This window comes from Ascaphus truei, chromosome 8, assembly GCF_040206685.1.
Source record: "Ascaphus truei isolate aAscTru1 chromosome 8, aAscTru1.hap1, whole genome shotgun sequence".
Taxonomy (NCBI): domain Eukaryota; kingdom Metazoa; phylum Chordata; class Amphibia; order Anura; family Ascaphidae; genus Ascaphus; species Ascaphus truei.
In genome coordinates this window covers 3,301,052-3,328,382 of record NC_134490.1, presented here as the reverse complement: position 1 = coordinate 3,328,382, position 27,331 = coordinate 3,301,052, and the positions used below count along the sequence as shown (strand labels likewise).

Genomic DNA, 27,331 nt, shown 5'->3' with positions numbered 1-27,331 from the left:
TCATGACTAGTTTGCACTGCGGAAGATCTTTTGTCAGCTGCTTAATCAAAATGAAATTTGTAACAGGTCAGAAATACCCATGCATATGTTTTCTTCATCCTACAATTTGGCTGTGCAGTAAAATAAGTACGTGCTTAATGACACGCAGCTGACACGCAGCTGACACGCCGCTGACACGCACGCAGACGGAGCCTATCATGTTTGTCCCTCTCAATGCAAGGTGACAAAGTGACAGACGCGAGTGTCACGCGGCATATGGACGGCGTCTCTTCCACTTCAGGGTGACACGGAAACCGGAATGCAGAATAAACAACCCTGTGTAATATTGCATCACAGAAACCTAGGGGGTTATTTACCACGGACTCCCAGTGGCAAAACTGCGGTAAAACCGCTGCATAAGCAGCGCCAGATTTATCGCGGGAAAAAGCCAAAGGGAATCCTTTTCTCTGATAAATATGGTTGTTTTTCCTTGTGTCCTCTAACTCAGGGGGGCGCGGGCGGTTGCAGAGGGCCCGCGCCCTTCCCTAAGGCATTTAAATTATATGCCGGGGAACCACGTGAGGCCTCTGCAGCTCAACTTACCGAGATTCAGAGGCTTGGTGTGATGCGTCGCCATGGCAACGCAGTGTCAAATGACACTGCAGGGTCATGTGATGTGATGTCACATGACCCCGCAGCGTCATTTGACGCGGGCAAAAATGGTAAGGGTGGCGCGAGCACTGGGGCACAGTTCCAAAAGTTTGCGCACCCCTGCTCTAACTTCCCCACCCTCAAACCTTAACGGGACCAGATGTCAGGCTGGACCATACTCTGACCTGAGGTATGCTCCATCCTGATGTATACTCCAGCCTGAGGTATACTCCGTCCCACAAGGAGCAGCCACTTTACCTTTTGTTTTAACATTGTTGCCCATTCCCTGTAGAGTGTAAGCTCTGAGAATCAGGGCCCTCATTACATCTCTAGATCTGTTTCTGCGTGTTTATCATTATATATACAGTATATGTCGTGTTTTTGTAATGATCAAATCCCCAACCCCCATTGCACCGCGTTGCGGAATATGCTGGCGTTTTACAAATAAACGATAATAATATCATTAGACCCTAGTAATCACCGGCCCTAATCCCTGTATTGTAATGCTTGTATTAAGAGAAATACACAAGCATTTGTCACCCCACCCCACTCCAACGTATAGTCACCGTGCTACAAAAGGTCCCAGCTCAATAAAGATCGCCCCTTCTTGACGTCAGGTCATGGTGCAGACAGCGGGTGACCTTTTTGGACGTCCCTTCCACCTCCCGCCTGCTTATTCCAGTTACAAAGCCTACCTGTGACCCAGCTGTATAATTAGCCGCTCTTGAAGATGATGTATGAGACTTTGCACCCCTTGGGACTACAGACTAAATGAGGACACAGCTAATTGCTGTGCAGAGCAGTTTGGCATGAATGAGAAGAATGCAGCCTTGTGTCTCCTGGCAGAAAAGACACACACCACACCACATCACACACACACACACAACCTTTGTTGCTGTTAAGATCCCATGCCTATTTTTTTTAACCGTAGGAGTTCACTTGATGTCTATAAATCACGTTCTGCTTATAGCTGAATGTGCATCAACTCCTCCATGGGTTATGAGCTGAGTGAGAGATTGCAGCCTGACTCCATTAGAACTGAACTTTTCTATATGCCTTCCTCCCACTCAGAGGTTTTACAGGAAATGATTAACCACTCTCACTGCTGGATGTTATATTATATATATTATTCTGGACCCAGGGTCATGTATAGGGTATGAATAGACCCAGATAGCTTAACTCATGTCTTCCCTCTTCCAAAGCATAACAAGTCCTTATTGTCTTTCTTCACTTTATCGCAGAAGGAGAAAACAGAGGGGTACTTGCAGGTGTAGTGTGAGTAGAGAGAGCTTCTCTGTCTGAATGTTTGTATGAGATTAGACTACGGTAAAAACATAAAGGCCTTGTCGGAGTAGTTAGCAGGCAGGTACTGTACTCACTGTGTCCTGGGTGGAAAAGGAAGTGAGGAGCAAGGGTCACACTAGAAGTGAGATGGGACTAACTAACTGTCAGCAAAGACAGGGGGGGGAAACAGAATAGCCCATTCTGAGAAGGATCTCAGAGGTTGCTATAGCAACTCACTGACTTCATGCACAGAGGCAGGGATTGCAACATTGTATATATCACACAGGCACTGTGTGTGTGTGTTCAGAGCAAAATACATGCAGCTGAAAATAAGGAACTGACGGGCAGAAGCTGCAAAGGAGGGAGGGTGAACAGAGGGGGCAGAAATGGGAATTCTTGTTCCAGGACATATATATATATATACTGTATATGTAGCCCGGTCCTCCCTTTAGCTCTCCTCACCTCTGCTGCAGGCGGGTAAGGTAAGGGTGCCGCCATTTTGTTTGTGTGCTCGCATGTGCAGAAAACATGACACAGTACAGCCAATAGGGCTGCTAGAATCTCCTGAGGGGAGATTTGAACTTTTGGTGTGCTTGAAGTTTGAGCTGACAGGAGAGTGGCAGTTGGAGCTGGGACAAGGAAGGAGTAAGTTATATGTGCAGATGTCAGTGGAATCTGCACTAGGCCAGATACCCCCTATTATGCCCCAGCTAGGCCCTGACTCCCACATAGTTTGTGGCTGCGATAGGGACTTTCCTCTCAGATAGGGACCCTGCCCTGCTTAGCAATATTAGTGTTAGGGACACAGGGAGATGCCGCACGGTGGCTGCGGCCTGCGGTCCAGGACACAGATCGCCCTACATTAATAAAGACATTGTTTACAGTTGTACAATCCACGAGGGACCCACCCAACGGAGGCTTCGCAGTATCAGCATCGGATCCGTGGATCCCAGCATCGTGGCATCAGCACGCCCAGGTGTGGCATCACCCGGCAGGTACGCGTCAGTGCACCAACTCAAACACTATAGTGGGGCAGCGCTGTCACACACACCTTGGGTGGGGGAGTGGAGCATTGGAGGGTACGGCCGTGCGTGGCCTGGTTGGTGGTATATATATATATGTAGCCCTGGGTAGTTTGGGGGCTATAGTTCTTTCTCCTCCTGTGCAGTAATCCCTGGTAAGGGCAGGTTTGCCAGGAGTAATCATGGGTTTTCCCCACACAGACATGCTGTGCAGTGAGGCAGTGAAGATAGTGTCATCAGGCTCTGTGTCCAATTACAGTGACACAGGGGTGGTGCCTATTGGAACTACTTATTGCATAGCATTTCCTGAATTTAGCAGTTCCTCTCCACCCTTGAGAGAGGATAGTCTATCCCAGCAAGCTGCCAGGGCTCTGGCAAGCTTTGTGGCCCTCCCTTTGGGAGTGGTGTGGGGAGACTATTCCTTTTACTCCACCATGGAGTAAGAGAAGAGCAAGGACAGCTCCTAGGGCCCTGACTAGGAGTGGTGTCCAGGGACTTCCTTCGGGTGACAACCCAATGCTGAGCGGCTGAGAGACCGGGCTGCATGATGGGCAGTCTGCCTGTGGAGGGAATAAAGTATATCTTTGCTAAAGAACTCTTCACGCCTGAGCCTGGAATCATTCAGGGAGAAGTTGCACAAAGAGGTTTTCCTTCAGAGATTCCTCCCTACCACGCTGGGGATCTGTTGGAGATGGAGGCGCTGTACCACGAGTGAGTATGACTCAGCCATACCTCGAAAGCCAGTCCTGATCTCATCCCCCATACCACCGCGGGAGACTCAGGGCCCCCTGTTGCCAGCAGGTTTGCACCACATATACTCAAGTAACCAGTACACCATTTCCCCTAGGGTACCCGACATGAGATTGGGGGGGAGGAGGGGGAGGAAACAGGGAAAATGGAATAAAATAAAATGGGATATTTTTATGTAGTACTTCAGTGTTACATGTTTTGTTGTCTGGACAAAGAGTGAGGGTACAAAGTTGTGACACTCTGTAAGGAGTCATTTATCAAACTCTCCTGACTGCACAACCAATGTAAAAACAGGAAAAAAACACATAAAAGGATGAGCAAGGGATTAGATAATAATATATTCATATATTATTATTATTATTCATTATCTAATCCCTTGCTCCCCCTTCTATGTGTTTTTTCTGTAAGTACTAAGGGTCTTGGATCGATCCTGTTGGGGTTGCAGCAGACTCTGATCTACATTCCAGCCCTCATTCTCCCTTGTGTAAGGGGAGTGCAGCTACATTCCAGCCCTCATTCTCCCTTGTCTAAGGGGAGGGCAGCTACGTCCGTAGTTACGGTAATATTGTGTTATTTTCTTTTCTTTCTGATTTAGTTCTTTCTGATTTAGTCCTTTATATGAGTTAGCGCCCGAGTTCTTTTTTGTTTTAATGTAAAAACAGAGCCAGATTTATCACTGTGTGTCAAGGGTTAATTGCCTTTAGGGGTTAAATGTGTTGGCTCACTCAGGTTACTCCCCTCCCCACCATGTGATGCATGATGTCACTGTAAGCGTATATATAGCCGCCCCTTATGTTCTAGAAGCAGGTTCTTCAGAGTTCTGTCTGGGGTCCTCACTGTGAGTCCTGGAAATAAGTTTGTGTGTATGGTCATGTGTATGAAGGTGTGTCCGGTCACCGTTTGTTATTTTCAGTTAGGAACGTGCCCTTTAAGATAGCACCTGTTAAAGGAACGGGAAACCTACGTTTGTGGGTGACAGATGCCAACCACCCTGGTCTCATAAAGTTGTCCCAACTGCAGCCTGATTGCCACGATCCTCATAGGGTTGTCCCAACCACAGCCTGACCGCCACGGTACTCATAGGGTCGCCGATACTGGATCCCTCGCTCACCTTGAACCTGCCCATCTAGCAGGTTCTTATTGGATACTAGTCCTCCCGCAAGCGGTATCTAATCCCTCTTTGCAATGGGCCACTAAGCATGGGCCTCCCCTGAATGGGAGTGGGACCTACCGGGGGTTTAAGTCTCGAAAGAATTGTTTGCCATGAGTTTCTCTTAAAGTACAACGTATGTCGATACCTGTGGAGTGTTTTAGACGACTGTCAATAAAAGCACCTTTTTGTATAATAAAAGTTCCTGGCGCCCATCTTTTTCCAATCTGTTTATTCATGCCCAGCCTGCACCCACCCAGCACCCAGCACCTACCCAGCACCCTGCACAGGCTTAAGATACTGAGCACTGCACTGTATATACGTAGTTACACTCACACCCAGCCTGCACCCACCCTGCACCCACCCAGCACCCTGCAAAGACCTGAGATACTGAGCCCTGCCACTGTATATACGTAGTTACACTCACACCCAGCCTGCACCCACCCAGCACCCTGCAAAGGCCTGAGATACTGAGCACTGCCAATGTATAAACATAGTTACCCCCACACCCAGCCTACACCCACCCAGCACCCTGCAAAGGCCTGAGATACTGAGCCCTGCCACTGTATATATGTAGTTACACTCACACCCAGCCTGCACCCACCCAGCACCCTGCAAAGGCCTGAGATACTGAGCCCTGCCACTGTATATACGTAGTTACACTCACACCCAGCCTGCACCCACCCAGCACCCTGCAAAGGCCTGAGATACTGAGCACTGCCAATGTATAAACATAGTTACCCCCACACCCAGCCTGCACCCACCCAGCACCCTGCAAAGGCCTGAGATACTGAGCCCTGCCACTGTATATATGTAGTTACACTCACACCCAGCCTGCACCCACCCAGCACCCTGCAAAGGCCTGAGATACTGAGCCCTGCCACTGTATATATGTAGTTACACTCACACCCAGCCTGCACCCACCCAGCACCCTGCACAGGCCTGAGATACTGAGCCCTGCCACTGTATATACGTAGTTACACCCACACCCAGCCTGCACCCACCCAGCACCCTGCAAAGGCCTGAGATACTGAGCCCTGCCACTGTATATACGTAGTTACACTCACACCCAGCCTGCACCCACCCAGCACCCTGCAAAGGCCTGAGATACTGAGCCCTGCCACTGTATATACGTAGTTACACTCACACCCAGCCTGCACCCACCCAGCACCCTGCACAGGCCTGAGATACTGAGCCCTGCCACTGTATATACGTAGTTACACCCACACCCAGCCTGCACCCACCCAGCACCCTGCAAAGGCCTGAGATACTGAGCCCTGCCACTGTATATACGTAGTTACACTCACACCCAGCCTGCACCCACCCAGCACCCTGCAAAGGCCTGAGATACTGAGCCCTGCCACTGTATATACGTAGTTACACTCACACCCAGCCTGCACCCACCCAGCACCCTGCAAAGGCCTGAGATACTGAGCACTGCCAATGTATAAACATAGTTACCCCCACACCCAGCCTACACCCACCCAGCACCCTGCAAAGGCCTGAGATACTGAGCCCTGCCACTGTATATATGTAGTTACACTCACACCCAGCCTGCACCCACCCAGCACCCTGCAAAGGCCTGAGATACTGAGCCCTGCCACTGTATATACGTAGTTACACTCACACCCAGCCTGCACCCACCCTGCAAAGGCCTGAGATACTGAGCACTGCCAATGTATAAACATAGTTACCCCCACACCCAGCCTGCACCCACCCAGCACCCTGCAAAGGCCTGAGATACTGAGCCCTGCCACTGTATATATGTAGTTACACTCACACCCAGCCTGCACCCACCCAGCACCCTGCAAAGGCCTGAGACACTGAGCCCTGCCACTGTATATATGTAGTTACACTCACACCCAGCCTGCACCCACCCAGCACCCTGCACAGGCCTGAGATACTGAGCCCTGCCACTGTATATACGTAGTTACACCCACACCCAGCCTGCACCCACCCAGCACCCTGCAAAGGCCTGAGATACTGAGCCCTGCCACTGTATATACGTAGTTACACTCACACCCAGCCTGCACCCACCCAGCACCCTGCAAAGGCCTGAGATACTGAGCCCTGCCACTGTATATACGTAGTTACACTCACACCCAGCCTGCACCCACCCAGCACCCTGCACAGGCCTGAGATACTGAGCCCTGCCACTGTATATACGTAGTTACACCCACACCCAGCCTGCACCCACCCAGCACCCTGCAAAGGCCTGAGATACGGAGCCCTGCCACTGTATATACATAGTTACACTCACACCCAGCCTGCACCCACCCAGCACCCTGCACAGGCCTGAGATACTGAGCCCTGCCACTGTATATACATAGTTACACCCACACCCAGCCTGCACCCACCCAGCACCCTGCAAAGGCCTGAGATACGGAGCCCTGCCACTGTATATACGTAGTTACACTCACACCCAGCCTGCACCCACCCAGCACCCTGCAAAGGCCTGAGATACTGAGCCCTGCCACTGTATATACGTAGTTACACTCACACCCAGCCTGCACCCACCCAGCACCCTGCAAAGGCCTGAGATACTGAGCCCTGCCACTGTATATACGTAGTTACACTCAAACCCAGCCTGCACCCACCCAGCACCCTGCACAGGCCTGAGATAGTGAGCCCTGCCACTGTATATACGTAGTTACACCCACACCCAGCCTGCACCCACCCAGCACCCTGCACAGGCCTGAGATACTGAGCCCTGCCACTGTATATACGTAGTTACACTCACACCCAGCCTGCACCCACCCAGCACCCTGCACAGGCCTGAGATACTGAGCCCTGCCACTGTATATACGTAGTTACACTCACACCCAGCCTGCACCCACCCAGCACCCTGCACAGGCCTGAGATACTGAGCCCTGCCACTGTATATACGTAGTTACACTCACACCCAGCCTGCACCCACCCAGCACCCTGCAAGGCCTGAGATACGGAGCCCTGCCACTGTATATACGTAGTTACACTCACACCCAGCCAGCACCCACCCAGCACCCTGCACAGGCCTGAGATACGGAGCCCTGCCAATGTTATACATGCCTAATCCTTTAGAGCCTGGTAAGGAGAGTTTCACTTTCAATAAGATTTATATTCCTTGATAAATCTGTTGCTGTTTTCTGCTAATAATTTTGCTTCGTTTTGCAGCCGGGAGACTGATACATAACCATTTGGGTAGCTCCGTTGTCCGATACTATACACGTCAAAGGCATTTACCAGGCCCCTTGCAGACACGCCATAATACCCTCCTACTGTCTCTAAATTCTCCCTACTTCTCACTTAGATTGTAAGCTCTTCGGGGCAGGGACTCTTTTTCCTAATGTTACTTTTATCTATGAAGCGCCTATTCCCATTATATCCCGTGTATCACTGCTGTGAAGTGCTGTGTACATGGATGGAGCTATATAAATAAAGACATAAATACATAACCCCAAATAACGTTAAACCTCCGCCATAAAGACAGGCGCGCAGAAATCTCACACGATCCCCAGAGCCTATCCCAGGCTGGCTGGGGAAACCTGAGTGAGTAATGCTGATGTTTACTACTTTCACTATACCTGGTGTATCATTACCTTGTTACCCACTGTTACCTGGCAGAGTCCGCCTTTCCATTGCTAAGCATTACATTTCATTCCCTCGTAGCTGCCAAGAGTTTAACACGGGCTGCTGGAAACGGTAAAAACCTCCCGCTGCTGACAGTTTAATGAATTATTCCCTATTCATCAGTTTTAGTGACACCTCACGGGCAGCCTGGCATCAACCCCAGGAAGGACACGGCGAGGTTATACAGCACCCAAAATAAGCAAATGTCTCACTTCCTTCCCAACCTGATGCTCTTTGCCGTTGCCTCATCTATATCACTACCACCTGCTTGGAAAACTTCCAAAAAAGCAAAGATTCAAGACAAGTAACAATGGATTCTTTCTTTTCGGTGCAGTGACATTCTTTTGCCTTTGTTATATGTATTAGCGGTCAGCGGGTGTGTAAAATGAGCGTCATTTGCTCTCATACGGTGTTATGATGTCGGTTAAACCAGCACTCTAATATTTTGAGGGAGAACTTTGAAAAGAAATGAAAGCTGGAATGAGTTCACTTTCCCTGTTCACTCTGATTCATTGTTTTATTGTAAAATTCTCTGTAAAAAATAGTCCCCACTGCAAGCTCACCTGTCTCCCCTACAATCTATCCTCAACGCTGCTACCAGAATCACTCTACTCTTTCCTAAATCTGTCTCAGCGTCTCCCCTGCTGAAATCCCTCTCCTGGCTTCCTATCAAATCCCGTATCTCACACTCCATTCTCCTCCTCACTTTTAAAGCTTTACATTCTTCTGCCCCTCCTTACATCTCAGCCCTAAGTTCTCGCTATGCACCATCCAGACTCTTGCATTCTGCTCAAGGATGTCTTCTCTCTACCCCCTTTGTATCCAAAGCCTTCTCCTGTCTTAAACCTTTCTCAGTGACTGCCTCACACCTCGGGAATGCCCTTCCCCTCAATACCCAACTAGCATTCTCTATCCACCTTTAAGGCCCACCTTAAAACACACTTGCTTAAAGAAGCATATGAGTAGCACCGTAGATATTACTAGACACATGATACATAAAGCTTGGCCCCCTGCAGAAGCACTTACCAGAACGCCCTCCTACTGTCTCTGTACGTTCCTCCTACATACCAATTAGACTGTAAGCTCCTCGGAGCAGGAACTCCTCTTCCTAAATGTTACGTCTATGTCTGAAGCACTTATTCCCATGACCTGTTATTTATATTATTTGTTATTGATATGATTACTGTGTGTATAACTACTGTGAAGCGCTATGTACATTTATGGCGCTATATAAATAAAGACATACAGTACATACATACATACAAGTTTCCTGCATTCCCTTGCAGCGTAGTTCTGATGAAAAGGATTCAAAGTTTTCTGGTTTTCTCTTGATTTGTTTCCTAAATAGTGAACTTTTCCAATGTTCTCTTACATACACTTTTCCCCCGCTCACTCTTCGAATCTCACGAATTTTGAAATATCCGTAAACGTTGAACCTGTTTGACTTTTTTTTTCCCCCCATAAACACTGGAAATGAGAGAAATTTAAGTAAATATCATGTGAACTTTCAATTAATAAAATTGTGCATTTGTCATTTGTGTTATTTTTTTTTGCAGGTCACAAAAAACAGATGCGCGAATTTTGTCAGATTTGCAAAGGTTTTCACAAATTTCTCTTAAATGTAGAGATATTTGCATATTTTTTCATGAAAGTTCATCTTGCTCGGAAATTCACGAAAACACATTTTGGTGCAACATTTCCAACAGATTAACATGTTTTATTAGAATTTTGCAAAAATGTCAGTGACGTTCCACATTGACTTTTAATACTTGGTAAACAATATTTTGCAACATCTCCGGTCATAAATGTCCAGTTCTTGAGAGATTTGCAGATTAGTGATAACCCTTCACACCGTTCTGGTTTGATATCATAATTTTTTGTTTTTAAATCAACAGGGAGTTTGAGATAAGAGGAAAGACCTTGTCCAGGTTTTTAATAAGAGTGCATTATCTGCATACATTGCAATTGTGAACTCTGCTAACCTATTGTAATCCCCTTTATTTCTTGAATTTTCCTTAGATATACAGGTATCACCAGAGGTTAAAAAACAAAAAATCACAAATAATAAAGGGGACAGTGAGCAACCTTTACTTAGTTAAAACATCTCTGCATAGGTACCATCATCAAGCACCCAAGCTATAGGTCTGTTATATATGTATTTGATGGCTATCACAAAATTACCTACAACACCAAAGTGAAGCATGGCCGTATATATAGAGGGTCCCCTACTTCCATGTCAAAGACCTTCTTGGCATCTAAGATGAATAGGCAGGGGGACAATGAATTCCCATCTCTAAAGGTTTAAATATATTGTGTAACAGCCATGGATAGAGGTTAGACTTCTGTTTTTTGCCGCACATAAACCCAGTTTAGCCGGTTGACATTATTGTCTGAAGATGGTATTTCAGTCTGCCTGCAAGTATTTTAGCATTAACTTTGTAATCTTTATTTAATAAGGAGATGAGGCTATATGAGGCCACGTCTTTAGGGTTTCTCTACAACTTCTCCGGATATCCCATTAAATGCCTCAATAAGCCCCTAGCTCACGGCATCATTGCTGTTTGGGGTACTCGCAGAAGGACTTGTTGGGCCATGGGACGTAGGAGGCACGCAGCATTTCTTAGGTGAATCGTAGTGTCTCCACCACCTCTCCTCTCACAATGGGACTATCATGATAAGGCCATCAAAATGATCAGTGTTTTAATAAACTGGCACACAAAGTGTTAACTTGAGCTGCGAGTTACAACTTAAACATGCGTGTATTGTTTTATGGCAGGTCAGGGACCAAGAGGCTGCCGGCGCTACGCCCCACGCCCCGCCACCGCAGCCGGTCCTCCGCCGGCCACTTCTAAGGTTACTACTGTTACGGGTAAGGGGTTTATTTAAGGATTTTAGTGGTTAGGGTAGGGGGCTAATTTAAGGGCTTTTAGTAGTTAATGTAGGGGGTTAATGTGAGGGTTTTAGCAGTTAGGGTAGGGGGTTAATCTAAGGGGTATAGCGGTTAGGGTAGAGAGTTAATTTAAGGTGTTTTAGAGTAAGGCACTTGCGAAGTGCCCGGCGGCGTTCTAAGTTATGGTGAAGCGCCGGCGACCATTCGGTCACGGCGAAACGGCCACGCCAATATCTCCTAGAACGAAAGTAAGGTTATCTGGCGGCGTAAAGCCTGGTTTTGGAAAATGGGGGATATTGAAACCAAGAGTCAAAACTGACTGTAGAAATAAGCAAAGACCCTTTTAATATAACTTAAAAGGAATTCCTCAGTGTTCTGGAAGGGCCAGGGGGTGCAGCCAGGGAGATATTCCATATGACTGTGTAAATGTACTAAGTATAAAGTTATCGGGGCGCTCACAACGGGGTTCGCAAGAATAACAAACATTTGCAATCGGACAAATTAAATGATGTTAAACAATCCAGATTGCGAGGCTGCAAAGGTGAGATATCCGTTTGTCTCCCAAACTTGGGCGCAAGCCGGCGAAAAATAGTCTCCTTGCATGCAGCGAACTCACCACAACACATTGATATGAGTCACGTTATTCTAGGAGCAGTGGGGATAAACATACGGGACATTTTTCACACTCCAGCTTTTCTTTCGAATCAAAAAATGCCTTCTTTTCTTTTCAAGCTATAAAAGGTACAACTGGAGATTGACGAGGGTGGGGGGTTAAGGACACGCCCATAATGTGGGCTTATTCTGTCCTCAATGCAGAGGATTTTTAGGATAAAAACCATGCGTTTAGAATATACATTTGGAATTCAACAGACGAGTGTTCTGATACCAACAAAACACGTGGATTCTCATATTCCATTCTCCACGACCCCTTGCAGTAATCAGATATTGTGATGTGGTACCGTATAGGATTTAGGTTTGCTTATCCCGTTATTTTTATGAAACTGTCTGCATATATTGTACTGTATGTTTTCTTGGAAGATAGTTTTTTCTGTAAACTAAGCACTGTACTATTTTTGTATATTAAATCTAAAAAGTAATAAGTATTGTCTTTGGGCCCTAATTGAAATTTGCATGCTTTGAAGAGTAAAAAATTGGGAGGAGCGCACGAACCGAATGGAGCAGGAAAGGACCCAGAATCAAAATATATAAAAAGGGTACTTTATTGTGTCATGAGACCCATCCAACGCGTTTCAAACGTCACAGTGTTCTTTATCAAGGATAAAATACAATGTGATACCACCTAATAAATACCCTCTTACCTGTATCCAATTCGTGCCAAAACGGCAACATGATGACGTCATGACGCAATGTGGAAAGACTTGCGCATGCGCAGAACACCACCGCACGGTCGAAGGGCGGAAGTGTCTATGCAGGATAAGAAGAGAGGCTAAATAAGTGAGGGCAAGATGCATACAGCAGCCTTGATAGGACAAAAGGGGTCCGAAGACCAGCTCAAGTAAAAATGATAACTAATAATCCTCTACACACCATAAGGATAAATAAAGGACAAGGAAGAAAAGGGGAAAAAGAAAACACTATAAGGCATATAAGAATCCTAAGAAATATACAATACAAACAATATTAAAAGTAGTTTAAATTTAAAAACAAGAAAACCTTTTATAACTAGTAAATGGAGATGACCAATATGACACAATATACAATAAAATTAAATCATCAAAAATATAACAGACCTAGAGGAGGTGACCGTATCAATTTATTAGGGAAGCGTATTGGATTTTTATTCTTAGAACGCGCTTCCCTATGGGTTTAAATATTGAATGGCAATTAGCCCATTTCTTGTAGGTTTAGATCATTGTTGAACCAAGGAATTTTTATTCATAAAATATGTTTCTGGAATTTCAATATATATATTTTTCAATTTATATATATTTTTCCTGGTTTTTTTCTATCTTTTTTTCTGTGTTTCTTTTATATATTATGTTCTAAGTCCACATATTACTATCTGACATCTTAATTAGTTATATTTTTGATGATTTAATATTATTGTATATTGTGTCATATTGGTCATCTCCATTTACTAGTTATCAATGTTTTCTTGTTTTTAAATTTAAACTACTTTTAATATTGTTTGTATTGTATATTTCTTAGGATTCTTATATGCCTTACAGTGTTTTCTTTTTCTTTTCCTTTTCTCCTTTTCTTCCTTGTCCTTTATTTATCCTTATGGTGTGTAGAGGATTATTAGTTATCATTTTTACTTGAGCTGGTCTTCGGACCCCTTTTGTCCTATTAAGGCTACTGTATTCATCTTGCCCTCACTTGTTTAGCCTCTCTTCTTATCCTGCATAGACACTTCCGCCCTTCGACCGCGCGGTGGCGTTCTGCGCATGCGCAAGTCTTTGCGCATTGCGTCATGACGTCATCACGTTGCCGTTTTGGCGCAAATTGGATGCAGGTAAGAGGGTATTTATTAGGTGGTATCACATTGTATTTTATACTTGATAAAGAACGCTGTGACGTTCGAAACGCGTTGGATGGGTCTCATGACACAATAAAGTACCCTTTTTACATATTTTGATTCTGGGTCCTTTCCTGCTCCATTCGGTTCGTGCGCTCCTCCCAATTTTTTACTCCTGTGTACCAGCATTGGAAGCTGCACAGCCAGCCACCCACACCAAGGAACGGGAGTACTTTTGCTAACTTAGGGGAACCTACCAATGAGACTGATCGTGGGTGGGCTTGTACTGCCCACTACCTGTCTTCAGGAGGACTGTACCCATTATTGTTGCTGCATTATCACTACTCTATATTTGTGATTACGGATTTCCTTTGGATGGTGGTTCCGGCATTATATCATCATTGGCCTGGCATTTGGGCGCTTTTGCCATTTCTCTATCATGCTTTGAAGAGTAACTAACTGCATTTGGCGAGTTTTGTGTGTTAATTACATATTTTTCCGTGTAAACAGGGACCAAAAACCCACCACATTTATTTTTGGTGGTGGAAGCAGCATTAAGGTTATATTTGTGAGGGATTACAGGGAAATATTACACAATTTAGTGGGCCCTACTTAGCTGTGTGCCTTAAGCCTTGCCATATATACAAGTAGCGTGCGCTCCCAGGTATGCGTTTGTAACAGGGACCGAGCGTTTACTTCATATGCTGAGTAAACTTACAACTCCCATTAAGAGTGAGGGACCTTACACATTGTGTATTCTACGGCTTATTAAAGTAAGATTCTAAACTGGCTGGAGAAATTTGAAGGCGATCTAGGTTGGATTTTGTTCAGCTCTTGGGGGACAAAATGATGCAGAGATTCCAATGGTGCAGCGATCAGGCCATTTTCTAAATTCCCAGTGAATATTATTCTGAACCTAGTAATTAGGGTGACATATGAACCCTTTAGGAGCCAAAGAGGGACAGCACACATTGCTACGAAGGGGTTAATCCATCAATAAAACCTCCTGCTCACTGGAATCAGCGGAGGGGATCTGAGAGGCAAAAGCTAGATGAAAGAACAAATTGAATAAAGAGCGATAAATAAATTCGTTCAGGCCCGTGGGGAAATGCAATGAAGCCTTTTAACCTAACACACAGCAGCGCCTCTCGTATCAGCGGAGAATCATTTAGGATGCCATGGAAAGCGCCTGTCTCTCCCTCGCTCGCCTAGTAATGGGACCCGCTCACACATTGGGCTGGAAGTCTCTCCCTCTGCTTGCAGGGCCGGGTGGAATTTTCTCATTTCCATTTCATTCGCTGCCGACCGCAGACTTATTAACTTTCTGTGCACTGTGTCAGGCGGCAGCTTCATGGCTGTTTTACCAACGCCGCCCGTAATGTGATGGGCAGGTATTTCTTCTGCACATCTGAGGAGGTTTTGTAGGCACAACACATAGGGGGAAGTATGTCTAAATATATATATATATGCCTATAGGGAACCATGTTAAAAATGGTTTTTGAAGCAAAAAGTGGCACTGTGTGCTCATTTGCATGTCATTTCCCAGAATCCCTTGCTGCAGTGGAAGTGCTGTGTGCTGGGTGATAATGGTGAAAGGCGGGGGTTGCAGACCTGCCTAAAACCTGCAAATGAGCATACAGTTGTATTTCCATTTGCTATATATACACACACATACGTATGTTCACACTATATATATACTTGTATCTTTCGACTTTATATATTTATATACATGCACATTATGTGTCTGTGTTTTGGAGTTTTATGGGTTAAATCCTTTTCTTATGGTAGTTGGTATGGGAACATGTGTAACTAAAGGTTTTGTAACATTGTTGCAGTTATGTTTTGTCTTGGTAACCCTTACGCCGCGATTATAGTAGGGGCGCGCGCATGACGGAGCGATTGGGGAGGCGTGGCGGACGCGTCACAAGGCTGGTTTGCCTTCATTGGCAGAACTGCTCACGCGAAGCGGCCGTCGTGCGAAAAAAACGAAATCATTTGTAGTTTGTAAATCTGCCGCGCAGTCGCTCTGCATCGCGCCGGCGAGCACTACAGCCGGCCCGATAACGGCTGCTGCAGTTTGTTCGCGCAGTGTGAGAAATCGCATGTACGCCGTCGCGTCTACTATAATCGTGGCCTTGGAGGTCCCCAAGAGAGCTAGATGGGTGCTGCCATTTTGGGGACCCCTCAAGGAAGGGATATAAGTAAGGGTGCTGTGCTTGGGCCCGCCCAGTTCTTAGTTTTTCCGTTGTAGTTGTTACAGTTAACATTTGGAGAGAGTACACGCTGCTAAGATTCCACCCCAGATGTGGTTGCACCAATAATTGAAGTGTAACTGCAGAAGTGAAGTCACTGTATTTGCTAAATAGTTTCAATCCGTCTTGCAGAATTTTTTCCCCGCTGGGCTTTATGATGTTGAAATTTTTTTATTAACAGCCCAAAATAACTGAGGTACTGGGGTATATTCAGGTTACCTGCCTCTTTGCTCGGATAGAAGTGAGGATTTAAGTGATACTTTGTACCTCTGTGCCTGACACCCAGCACATGTGGGGATAAACTTATCAAACCTGGTGTGAAAACAACTCCCGATTAATTACGGAAAGGGATTTGCATTTTTTAAATCTGTTTTTTTGCCCTAGTTTTGCTGCCGTGATGTTTTAATGAGTACGTAACTCCTCTGACATATCTGCTTCTCCATCAACATCATGGTACTACCATCCAAAGGTCTCTGTTCTACTTGATGAGTAACAGCTGTTAAACAACCACAGCCCAATTTATAATGCCTAATAAACAGCCTTTATTATACACCTGTAAAAGGTGCTTATTCAATCAGAGCCTGCAATGCACGCAGCCGTCCAATGCATTAAACAAACCTCATTACATTGTAGCATGATCTTTTTATATGGCTTATCTGAATACCAAGTGCCCCATTAACTTCCCAGATTGAGGGAATTCAAAGCTTTTATTTCATATTATTCGCTCACAAATGTTATTTTATGTTGCTCAGAGCAGGAAAAAGTATGAATATCTTTTTAATATCTAAGACAGGCCGATCGAAGGGGACTTGTGACTAAGGCGTTGGTCTTGGAAGTGGGACACTCATTAATAAACCAAGCCTCTACTTTTTTTTCTGAACCTGGCTAACTCCCTCTGCTTCAGGCACTACATATTAGATTGTAAGCTCCTCAGGCAAGGGGATAAAAAAAACATTATTATAAATGTCTCATTTTGGAACATCATTTCACCCCCTGATGGTAATTTTTCTGTTATAAATAAAAGGGGGGTCTCTGAATTTTGGACCCTCCTCTTTCGATCTCAGTGCCCCTTTGCCACGATCATTCTGATGTACTGGTCACTGAACAGACAGCTGTGGCTATCCCCACTTTCGGGGCAGTGCTGGAGCCGTGGTGTTAATGGCATTCTGTTTGTATTGGGGGTTGCTTTCAACCTGTGTCCTTGTGTTCATAGCCTGCGGTGTCATGTTGTCAAGTACAGGATCAGAAGCCCTGCCCTGACACTTCTAATGTGTCAAGGAATATCAGTGAGATGACTTCAAGGAGAGCCGGGCGTATCAGTCCTACGTATCCTGCCTCCTTCTGTCTCTGTCACCCAACGAAGAGGCAAGCCCTGTCAGAGAACACTCCGATCCCGGGCACAATAATAACACCTTGTAACCCAACAGCGCCCATCAATGCCACAGTGCTTTACACATATACTTCCCAGATACCCGTGCAGCCATCTCTGGGGTGGAATCCTGACTAAACATAGAAGTCAGTAGTATTTACAGAACATTTGCTTTTCTCGCAGCCTCATCTCTAATGATCATCAGTGAAAGTCACATAAAGCAATTAATTTCCTACAAACGCGCTAATGCGCAAACCACCACCAGATATAGTGATGTAAAAGGGAGCCCAGAAGGTGGTTCTGTATAGTGTTGCTCGTACATCCTACTCCTGGTTGATGATATCATGTCTTTATTGGGCCACACTGAAGACAATATCACTTTCTTACATTTTGCTGTTTCTCATTTTTGATGATGTCACACCAATGACATCATTATGTTAATATGTTTCGAAGGCGCTGCTTTGACGGCAGCAGCATGTTTCGTACGTGTTAATGGAGACACATTGATGACATTAGGACAGTGTTTCTCAACGAAGGTGCTGAGGGGTTCCCCTGTGTGCCGCAATCCTCTGCTCAGCCGACGCATTCCGCAAAGGCTGTAGATAGCAGTGCCGCGATACCGTGATCTGCCTGTCCTCTCCAAGTCAGGAGACAGGAGAAGCGAATCGCAGCCTCTGTGTCCCCAGACCGCGCAAGAAGCACCCGCTGTGCAGCTGACATGTTTTAGGTGGGAGGGAGAGTGTTGTGCGGGTGAGCGAGAAGGGGCGAGTGAGGTCAGATGAACAGGGGTGGTCTGAGATTTAAAAAATCCTCCATCGGCGCTCCTGCTAAAAAAAGAGGTTGAGAACCACTGCATTAGGACATTGCTACCTCTTGATGACATCATGCTGATGGCATTACATTGCTACCTCTTGATGACATCATGCTGATGGCATTACATTGATACATCTTGATGACATCATGCTGATGGCATTACATTGCTACCTCTTGATGACATCATGCTGATGGCATGACATTGCTACCTCTTGATGACATCATGCTGATGGCATGACATTGCTACCTCTTGATGACATCATGCTGATGGCATGACATTGCTACCTCTTGATGACATCATGCTGATGGCATTACATTGCTACCTCTTGATGACATCATGCTGATGGCATGACATTGCTACCTCTTGATGACATCATGCTGATGGCATTACATTGCTACCTCTTGATGACATCATGCTGATGGCATGACATTGCTACCTCTTGATGACATCATGCTGATGGCATTACATTGCTACCTCTTGATGACATCATGCTGATGGCATTACATTGCTACCTCTTGATGACATCATGCTGATGGCATTACATTGCTACCTCTTGATGACATCATGCTGATGGCATTACATTGCTACCTCTTGATGACATCATGCTGATGGCATGACATTGCTACCTCTTGATGACATCATGCTGATGGCATTACATTGCTACCTCTTGATGACATCATGCTGATGGCATGACATTGATACATCTTGACACCATCATCACATGTTTTTTGAGCACGAACGTTAGCACCCTGGTAATATTTCCTCCATCTGAAGAACCACACAGCAAGTTGCTTCATAATAATACTGATCTGATATAAAAAGGAAAGGCCTATCTCAACAATATTTTCCAGGAAATATACATAGTTTATAGCACACCGTGATGCAGAATACTGAAAAGGAAAATAGAATTGGAGTAAAAACCTCTCTGGGCCCCTGTTCCTTTGGAGGCAGAGAAATGATTGCTCCCTTTTTATGGAATTGTTTTTTTGCTCTGAAATCTCTAATATTTGAATGGCGGTAATAGGACAGAATGAGGCGACTGCCAGTGTGAGGCAAAGAGAAAACAATCAGCCAATAATAGGAAATAAAAAAAATACCACTTTTTCGTGAACATCTAGGGATGGGTGGGAAAAATGAAATTTGGGGAAATAATGGGTGAGATGGCAGCCTGGAATAGAAGCCCCATAACATTCCTGTTTATTGTCCCAAAACAGCAAGTGAAGTCATCCTGAATGCATGAAGAAGGGGTCACCCAAGGTCAGAGTGCAATGCCCGGCCTGTGTTGGTGAAGGTCAGTGTCTGTGTCATTGCCGGACTATCCTGATTGAAGTGGTCCGTGGAGAACATTTTAAGGCTCATAGTTTGGGATGCTTTTCTCTGCTCTCTCCTGCCTCGTTCAGCTGCAGAGGGCGGTCACTTCCATTAAAGCCGATTTCTGGGCCTTCCATCCAACGGTCTGGGATAATGGGTTTGGACTGTAGAAGCCCGAGCCCTGGCATTGGCCAGACATCAAGGGGGGCATTACTGCTCCTAACGAGACGGGGGGAGAACGGGCAAAGCACCAGCTCAAACTAACACCGCTGGCCGGGGGAGAGGGTTTTGTAAGAAGGAAGCAGCTGGCCCGGGCAGGGGGCTTGGAAACAGGGGAGACTTGGACAGAAAGGGAAGGATTACAGGCGGTGCTTTCACACTGCCTGCATTTGGCCATGTCACTCTCTTCCCCTGGATAATGTGTTTTTAATAGCTCACCTCCTAGAGAGACAGCACAAGCCATGAAACACAAATGAGAGACCCACAGCTGACCCCTGGTCTGGACACATCATCCAGGGCAGCTTGTATAACCCACATCACTGGCCAAATGGAGAGGATAATGACAGCCACCAAGTCATTCACCTTTTATTTTATATACCTACAAAATAATAATCATCAACTCTTCTAAAGTGTACTCATTCTGTTGGTTGGAATGCCATTAACAAAGTAGCGACACTGTGGCTGATTTCAGGATAATGGAATTCATTTTTCATGAAGTGCGATGTTGTCTTGATGCAACAGTAGCATAAAAAAAAGTACATTTTGCACAGTATTTTCTCTGTACATACAAAGAAGGATTCAACTTCAGAGTTTCCTGAGCCCAAAGCTCTTGTAATACGAGTGCAAAAACAGCAACAGATTTATCATAACAACAAAAGACCTTCTTCAGATGTTCTGCGTCAAGATGTGTTTGTGTATCTGAGCAGACTTGTTATAGTTATAGAAAGCACGCAGAAAGACCATTGAGAGGAGTCACTACCTGCCATGAACCTACACTAAGGCTGCGGCCACGCTGCCGCTGAGCGCGCTCATGCTTGAGAGCGGTGACGTCGCCAACTCTCCAAGCATGAGCGCTCGACTGGCCGGCATATTTTTTCATGCACGAGCGGGGGGTGTGGTTGGGGGCGTGGCCGGGAAGTGACTTACGCTGATTGATCGCTGAAGGTCTCGCCTAGCGTCCGTGTGTGTACGGGCACGAGCGCGCGCCAGTGGCCAGACACATTGAGATTTAATGAACTAAACACGCATAGCGGCAACGTGGATGCACCCTTATTCAGAACCAGTACGTACGTCTAAATGTAAGCTTTAGCATCGCACAGATATGTGCAAATATTGTTTTTTAACATGCCTGTTATTTCCCCCTGGAGCGGGTGTATTTCCAGTGAATCAGAGCTTATTAGAATTGAAAACAGAACGTTAACTTTTTTAGTTTATTTTTAACTAAACCACATTCTGTATTCTGCCCCGGCTGCTTTATTTCCCCCAACACAATTGCAATAATAAGGAGCAAAGAATGCAGCTGCAATCCCAAAATTGTAGAGATTAATATTGTTATTATCGCCAACATATTCCGCAGCGCGGTACAAAGGGGGTACACAGAATTTTAAAATGACATATTTAGGTGTAGCACATGTTCCCCTCTGCCCCCCCACCCCTCCTCTGGGAAATGTATTCATGGCTATTGATAGGTGTGGTGCTGGTTACCTGTTTGGCACAGGAGAGCTGAGGTACCTTCCTCCCACAATAGCACCATTTACCAATAGCAGTCTCGTTCTATTAAGACTAGGGGCATAACCCTCAAACATTGGGTCCAACCAATTGAGGGATTCCTGGGACTCATGTGGACTACTGTGCCTGGTGTCCATCTGGGAGGACACAGCAGAAGTAGCAGACATCTGGTTAGTGATGAGTCCCTAAATGACGTAAACAACCTGGGAGACTTTCTCACAGGAATGCGGCTGGCATAAGGTATTTCACCTTCAGACCCAGATGACCACCCATCCTTCCCCGCAAAATCCGAGTCTCTCAAGTCCATGGACACGCAAGGGAACGTAGTTAGTACAAACATAGCAGCATCAGGGGCCGAGATACTAGGGTTAGGAATCAATGGTATGGACCCAGGAAGATCCTGTTTGTGTCGCTCTGGATTTGCCTTTCCTTTACCGCTAGCGGATGGTGAGGGGCTAGGGACATGGGCTGGTGATGGGGCAGGGACAACTGGGGCCGGTGAGTTGGGCCTAGTAATGTCCATGACCTGTCCATGATTTGTCCCTGTAGGTCGGCGACGACCTCTAGGGGACGGTACGGGGATCTTCTGAAAATATCCACGCCGGCTTCTTCCCCGGGTTGGGGTCTGTAGTGGAGCAGATGTGGACGAGCACCGTCCGGTACTTGCTCTGGCAGGCAACAAAGGAGGTTCCGCATCCAACACGACAGTCATCTCTAAGACGTCATCGGAAATAGCCAAGCTCGCGAGACTCCCAGGCAAGCCTTTGCTCTGCGCTGGCAGTGACGTACCACGGCCTTTAAGACGAACGTCGCAATCTCGCCGCTTTTCGGAACCGGGTTCTCTATCAGACGAAAACATCAGTAAGGACACATCCTCCGGGCCGCGATGTCGGGACGTCTGGCACCCCATGGTGGTAATCGGCACGAAGCAGGCCTGCTCCGGCACCACCGAAGGAGATGCACACAATACCCCCGGGGCAGTCGACTTACCCGCCAGACGAGCTGACATTGGTTCCAGTTCTGGAACCGTTGTCATCGGTAACGCTGGGGTCATCCCAGGTACAGGAATGGTGGGACTTTGGTGTCCAGGTACTAGGGTACACAGACCCATAGGAGGCCTAGCCAGGTACACATTTCCTTGAGCCACCTCCCAGTATAGTAGGGCTTGTTCGGAGACAATCAGCAGTATCGGTGGAGTGTGGTATGCAGGGGTCGTACCAGCAGGTGCAGCATTTCGATCACTCAGCAGCATCACCTCTGCAGGGGGCACGGAAGAGCAGGCCACAGGTATTGTGTGCCACAATTTTGACATTGGGCCGTCATGCTGACCTCTCCCTGGGTAGTCTGCAGTGAGGGCATACACACAGTAGAAATTGTCGTCCATAAACGGTTGCCACCAGGAAGCCTCCTGGCAAGGAATAGTTCGTAAGATCTAACTGACATGGTGTTGGTCAAAGCAGATGAGGTAGACACAGTAGAAAAGTAGAGGACTTAGCAGCAGCTCCTCACTTGTCAATAGCTCCGCAGAAGTGAAGCTACACAGGGTGTGGCAAGCTCCTCCCATCATGGAGACAAAGTCCTGGATTGGTTACAAGACATTTCCTCCTCCCCGAGGTGGAATACGAAGTTGGGGTGGGAAGGACCAAGTAGTGACCAGGCTCCGGATGAGCCAGTCATGATGGGGTGTGTGGCTTCACTTTGCCGCCGAACAAGGTTGCAACTCTTCAGAACTTTTTGCAGACTAAGATTTTGCAGAAAGGGCGTTGGCCTCCTTCAACCCATGCGGTCCCATTGGTTTGGCGGGAGCGCCATCTTAGCTTCACTACGCACTCCATTTTGGGAGCATTGCAGAGCTAGAACACAATTACGCGGTTCCCCGAGGATGCGTCAGGGGCTCGCCTCATACTCTTTATCGACTTTACAGTCCAGAGCCTGAGAAAGTGCACAAGGTCCCTCACGGTACGTTGTGAGAGGCCCGTCCCCTGTAAAACAGATGTGTGTTGGGGTACACGCTCCCGGGATAATTTTCCTACGGGTACGCCCCCATAAGCACAGTCCGTCGTGCTTGGTGCACGGGTTTCCCCAGACCCAGAAAGGTCCTGTCCCTTATACACAGTCTGTGCATCATCGGTACCCAAGGGTCCTCACGTCCACTGTGAAGGCCCTGGCCCATTTTCCAGCAGCTGAAGAAGGGTAACCGCTCCCCTGGTAACATCCCATCGGGGGGCTCGCCCCAACTTTGCACAGTCTATGTGCACAGGTACCCAGGATGAAGGGTAACAGCTCTCCCCCGGTAACATCCCATTGTGGGGGAGGGGGGATGGTACGCCCCATTAATGTTCAGTCCGGCTACAATATGGGTGCCCGGGTCCCTGGGGTAGCATCAGGGGGCCGGCCTCGGCCTCTTTAATTACCGGCTGCCAGTGCAAAAGTCTCTAATGCCAGCCCATCTCAGCAGCGCCTCTATTTGTAGCACATGTCCCTCCCACCCCTTTGGGAGATTTAGTCATGGCTATTGCTAGGTGTGGTGCTGGTTACCTGTTTGGCACAGGAGAGCTGAGGTACCTGCAATGGTGTGGGGGAAGACAGGCAGATTTTTAGGGATTCCTCTGGTTCTTCTTGGTGACAGCGCCTCCAGACATAGAGGGCTTCAGCAAGGCTGGAGGCGGTCTCCGCTATGAGAGTCCTTACTCACAATACTCCCTCCACACAGACTGCCGCGGAGCCAGAAGCCACTGCGATGTTGCTACAGCGAATGCTTTGATAAGGTAGATCCCTGGTTTCTGGATAGTACTGGACTGCTGCAAATAGTGAGGCCTCTCTGGATTGAATTAGTGCCTCAGCCCATGAGGGACTGAGCGTGTGCGTGCGTCTGTGTCTCTGTCTCTCTCGTTTTTTGGGGTGCGAGGCCGAGGACGTCCCATCAATCCTACATGGTCTTGGAATGTTCTATAGTAAGTTTTTATTGCTGGACATGGTGGGGGGGGGGGGGGGGGGGGAAGGTCAGTGATTGGAAACATGTGCCGTCCAACACCTGTGAAAACAGCCAGCCACAAAGCTGAGGAAGTCATCCATAGGGCAAGGCATTTAATCACCTTCATTTGTTACAGAGCGGTTTGCAGTGCTAGCCCTAACTCTCCAGTGCATGCTATTAATGCATTATAGGGCTCCTCCAGCACTGAAGGGGTTAAAAAGACAGTGTGTGTGTGTGTGTGTGTGCGTGTGCGTGTGTGTGTGCGCACACACATGTAAAATACCTTCAATGTATCTATTATTATTATTATTATTATTATTAAAACCGAGTAGCTCTTTGCCTGCTTTGCACATTCAGCCTGATATTTATGGAAAGCAGTGGGCTGTGTCTGAGAAATCTGGGGCAGATATGTTGCGCCTGTGGAGTTACACCCCCTTGTTTGAATTAATAAAAGAAGTCAAAGTTTAAATAAATGGCAGAAGTCGTGGCATTATATCCAACACCATCATACATCTGAATAAGTACCTGTGGGGATATAAAGCTGTACTGAGTACACTTTTGACTGGTGAATGCTCAGCACACTGGTCTCTGGAAATGACAGGTGCTCACTGTCCCCCTAACCTGCAAACTGCTCTAAACCCCTTCAAATGCCAGCTAAAGATGTCTCATACTGCGGCAACTGTGCTACGAAGGTCCCTCCTGCTCTCTGTTATTGTAGCACTGTCTCAAAGCATCTTTTTTTGTACTATGGATTGTAAAGGAAGAATGGGAAAACGAATGGGCTTTTTTATTATAGTGAAACAAACTTTCCTTTTTATTCTGAATGATAAGCGACCTGTTGTTTTTATTAAATGGCCAGTCCATCCCAGGACCAAACTGGTGACTGACGCCCTTTTTTAAAAATTTTATTTTGACCAAAATCCAACACATAAGTATTTTAAAATTAATTTTTAAAGTTAGTTTATAAACAGGGTGAGCTGGGACTTGGGAGGGGTTTGCTTTACCCATTGTGTGATGTCACTGTGTGATGTCACTGTGTATTCAACAAGAGTTTGCACGGACAAAGCCCCCTCTCTTATCTTTATTGTCTCTCTGATAAGAACCGGGTGGAATACAGGTAAAAGAACAACACTTGATTGACAAACACTTCCCATCCAGATCCCCCAAATAGAAATACATTGTTAATTTCCAAGGAAACAAAAGCAATCAAACTTTAACTTTAAGCATGGTTACATTTCTTTAAGGAGCACAACAGATTGTTACATTCTTTGAAAAATATTGTTTGTCGGTCAGCTATCAGGAATTGCACCTCTAAAAAAAGGATTGTGCCCCCTCAGCTAAGTACCACCACTTTTGTACAGGCATTTCAGCCACAGGATGCTTTCGAGTATTTGAAGATATGTTCGTGGTATTTATTAGGCTGACACAATGTAGCATGTTCCTTTTCTGTCATTTCCCAGGCCTGGAAGCCACTGTGACTGTGAAAGTTTTCCAGAGGACTCTGTAACAATTCTCCCCGTTTGATGCCAGGCAGCAGGTGTGTAACCTAATGCACACTTAGTGATGGTGCTAGAAGATAATGAGACAGTATTACAGAGGGATGGGGAGGCAGTATTTGGCGAGAGGGCATCAGCAGAAAGAAATTCTGTAGCTTAACACCATTTGTTTTTATTTTCACACCCCAGGAGTACCCCTAATTTTCCCTCAGACTTACAATTTCACTTTATTTGTAACCCCTTCACTGCCACAAAGACTCCGCTCGCAGTTGTGCGTTTGTGGTTTCTTTTTGTCATGTAAAACTACTAATTAAAATCCTCAAATAAATGGGGGGGGGGGGAAATCAGCCCTTTTCTCTCCGCCAGTTACAGAGAAGCTGCGCAAAATACCAATCAGGTAACGGAAATCTCCATAAATTCTTTTCAAACAGGCCCCAAATTTTGACGGATGGCGAACCGCAGAAAAATGACAGAGCCCCGGACTCCCCCCGCCGGATTTTTCAGCGCGATGGAAAATAAACAGGCTCGGAATTTTTTTGCAGCGCTAATAAATAAAATTAAAAAAAGAGAGAGAGAGAGAGGGAAAAAAAACTCAAAGAGGAGTCCATCTGCTTTGAATAATTTTTAATTTCCTATTCTGTCTCTCTCCCATTAGCCATTCCACTGAGATTTCTGCTAAATTCTTTCATTTAGTGTATCCCATCTGTATCCAATTACCCTGCTCCCTAGCAGGGCACAGACATTGTTTAATGGTTATTTTCACATTTCACCTTTGCAAGGTGTAGTGCTGGGTGCTTGTAACCATACTGGTCTGCAATAAAGGTAACAATACACTTTAAGCAGCGCTGCACAGGTGTGATGCCTCCCTAACCCATAGAGCTTACAATCTAATTGTTGGTGCCTGAGCATCAGGTTGACAAAGTGACTTGCTCAACGTCACAGGGAGCCTCCACCGGCATTAGATTTTGCCCTAATTGAGTTGGAAAGCACTGGGATGCGTTAAGGAAGCGTTATAAAGGATGCTAATACAAAGCAATGGGGAATAATAATATGGCGCAATAGGAGGAGTTAGAGAGGTAAGATGTGGTCATGAAAGTTTAAGAATCAGCTTTGAAGGAGTTAAATGAAGTAATAGGAGTTATGATGCACATAGCATGACAAGGAAACATACACGTTTTGTGTCTTGCCATATTTTTTATAATATTTATAATGAGAGGGACTGCGGTTCCACTGAGTCACGATATATTTTTTACAATAAATGCTCATTTTAATGAGTTTGAATGTATTACGCGCCCTTGGGTTACTACTAGAGCAGCCATATAGAAAATCACTGCACTTCCTCCTTTTTTTAATATTCAGCCATATTGGGTACCCGGGGAAGCCGGATCTTCGCCGATCGATCACGGGAGAACGGATCGATCGGCAGCTTAGATAATTACATTCCCTTACAATGGTAAATAACTGCTACATTTATCAATACAAACAAAAAAATATGGCAAGAGGTAAGGCCCCTTCAAGGTTAAAAAGCACTGTCTGCGTACATCGTCACCTAAGAGAGTTTAACAAGCGCCGT

General features: G+C 46.2%; 1 long non-coding RNA gene across 2 annotated transcripts; it reads left to right on the top strand.

The window, feature by feature from the left end:
• The first annotated feature begins 2,542 nt into the window (after positions 1-2,542).
• On the top strand, positions 2,543-26,561 carry LOC142500860 (uncharacterized). 2 transcript variants are annotated; one of them, XR_012803316.1, is made up of 3 exons: positions 2,543-2,909; positions 25,723-25,799; positions 26,190-26,561. It is a non-coding gene; the product is annotated as an uncharacterized LOC142500860 (long non-coding RNA). The 2 variants fall into 2 exon arrangements; XR_012803317.1 differs by lacking the exon at positions 2,543-2,909 and adding an exon at positions 11,233-11,314.
• Positions 26,562-27,331: the final 770 nt, after the last annotated feature.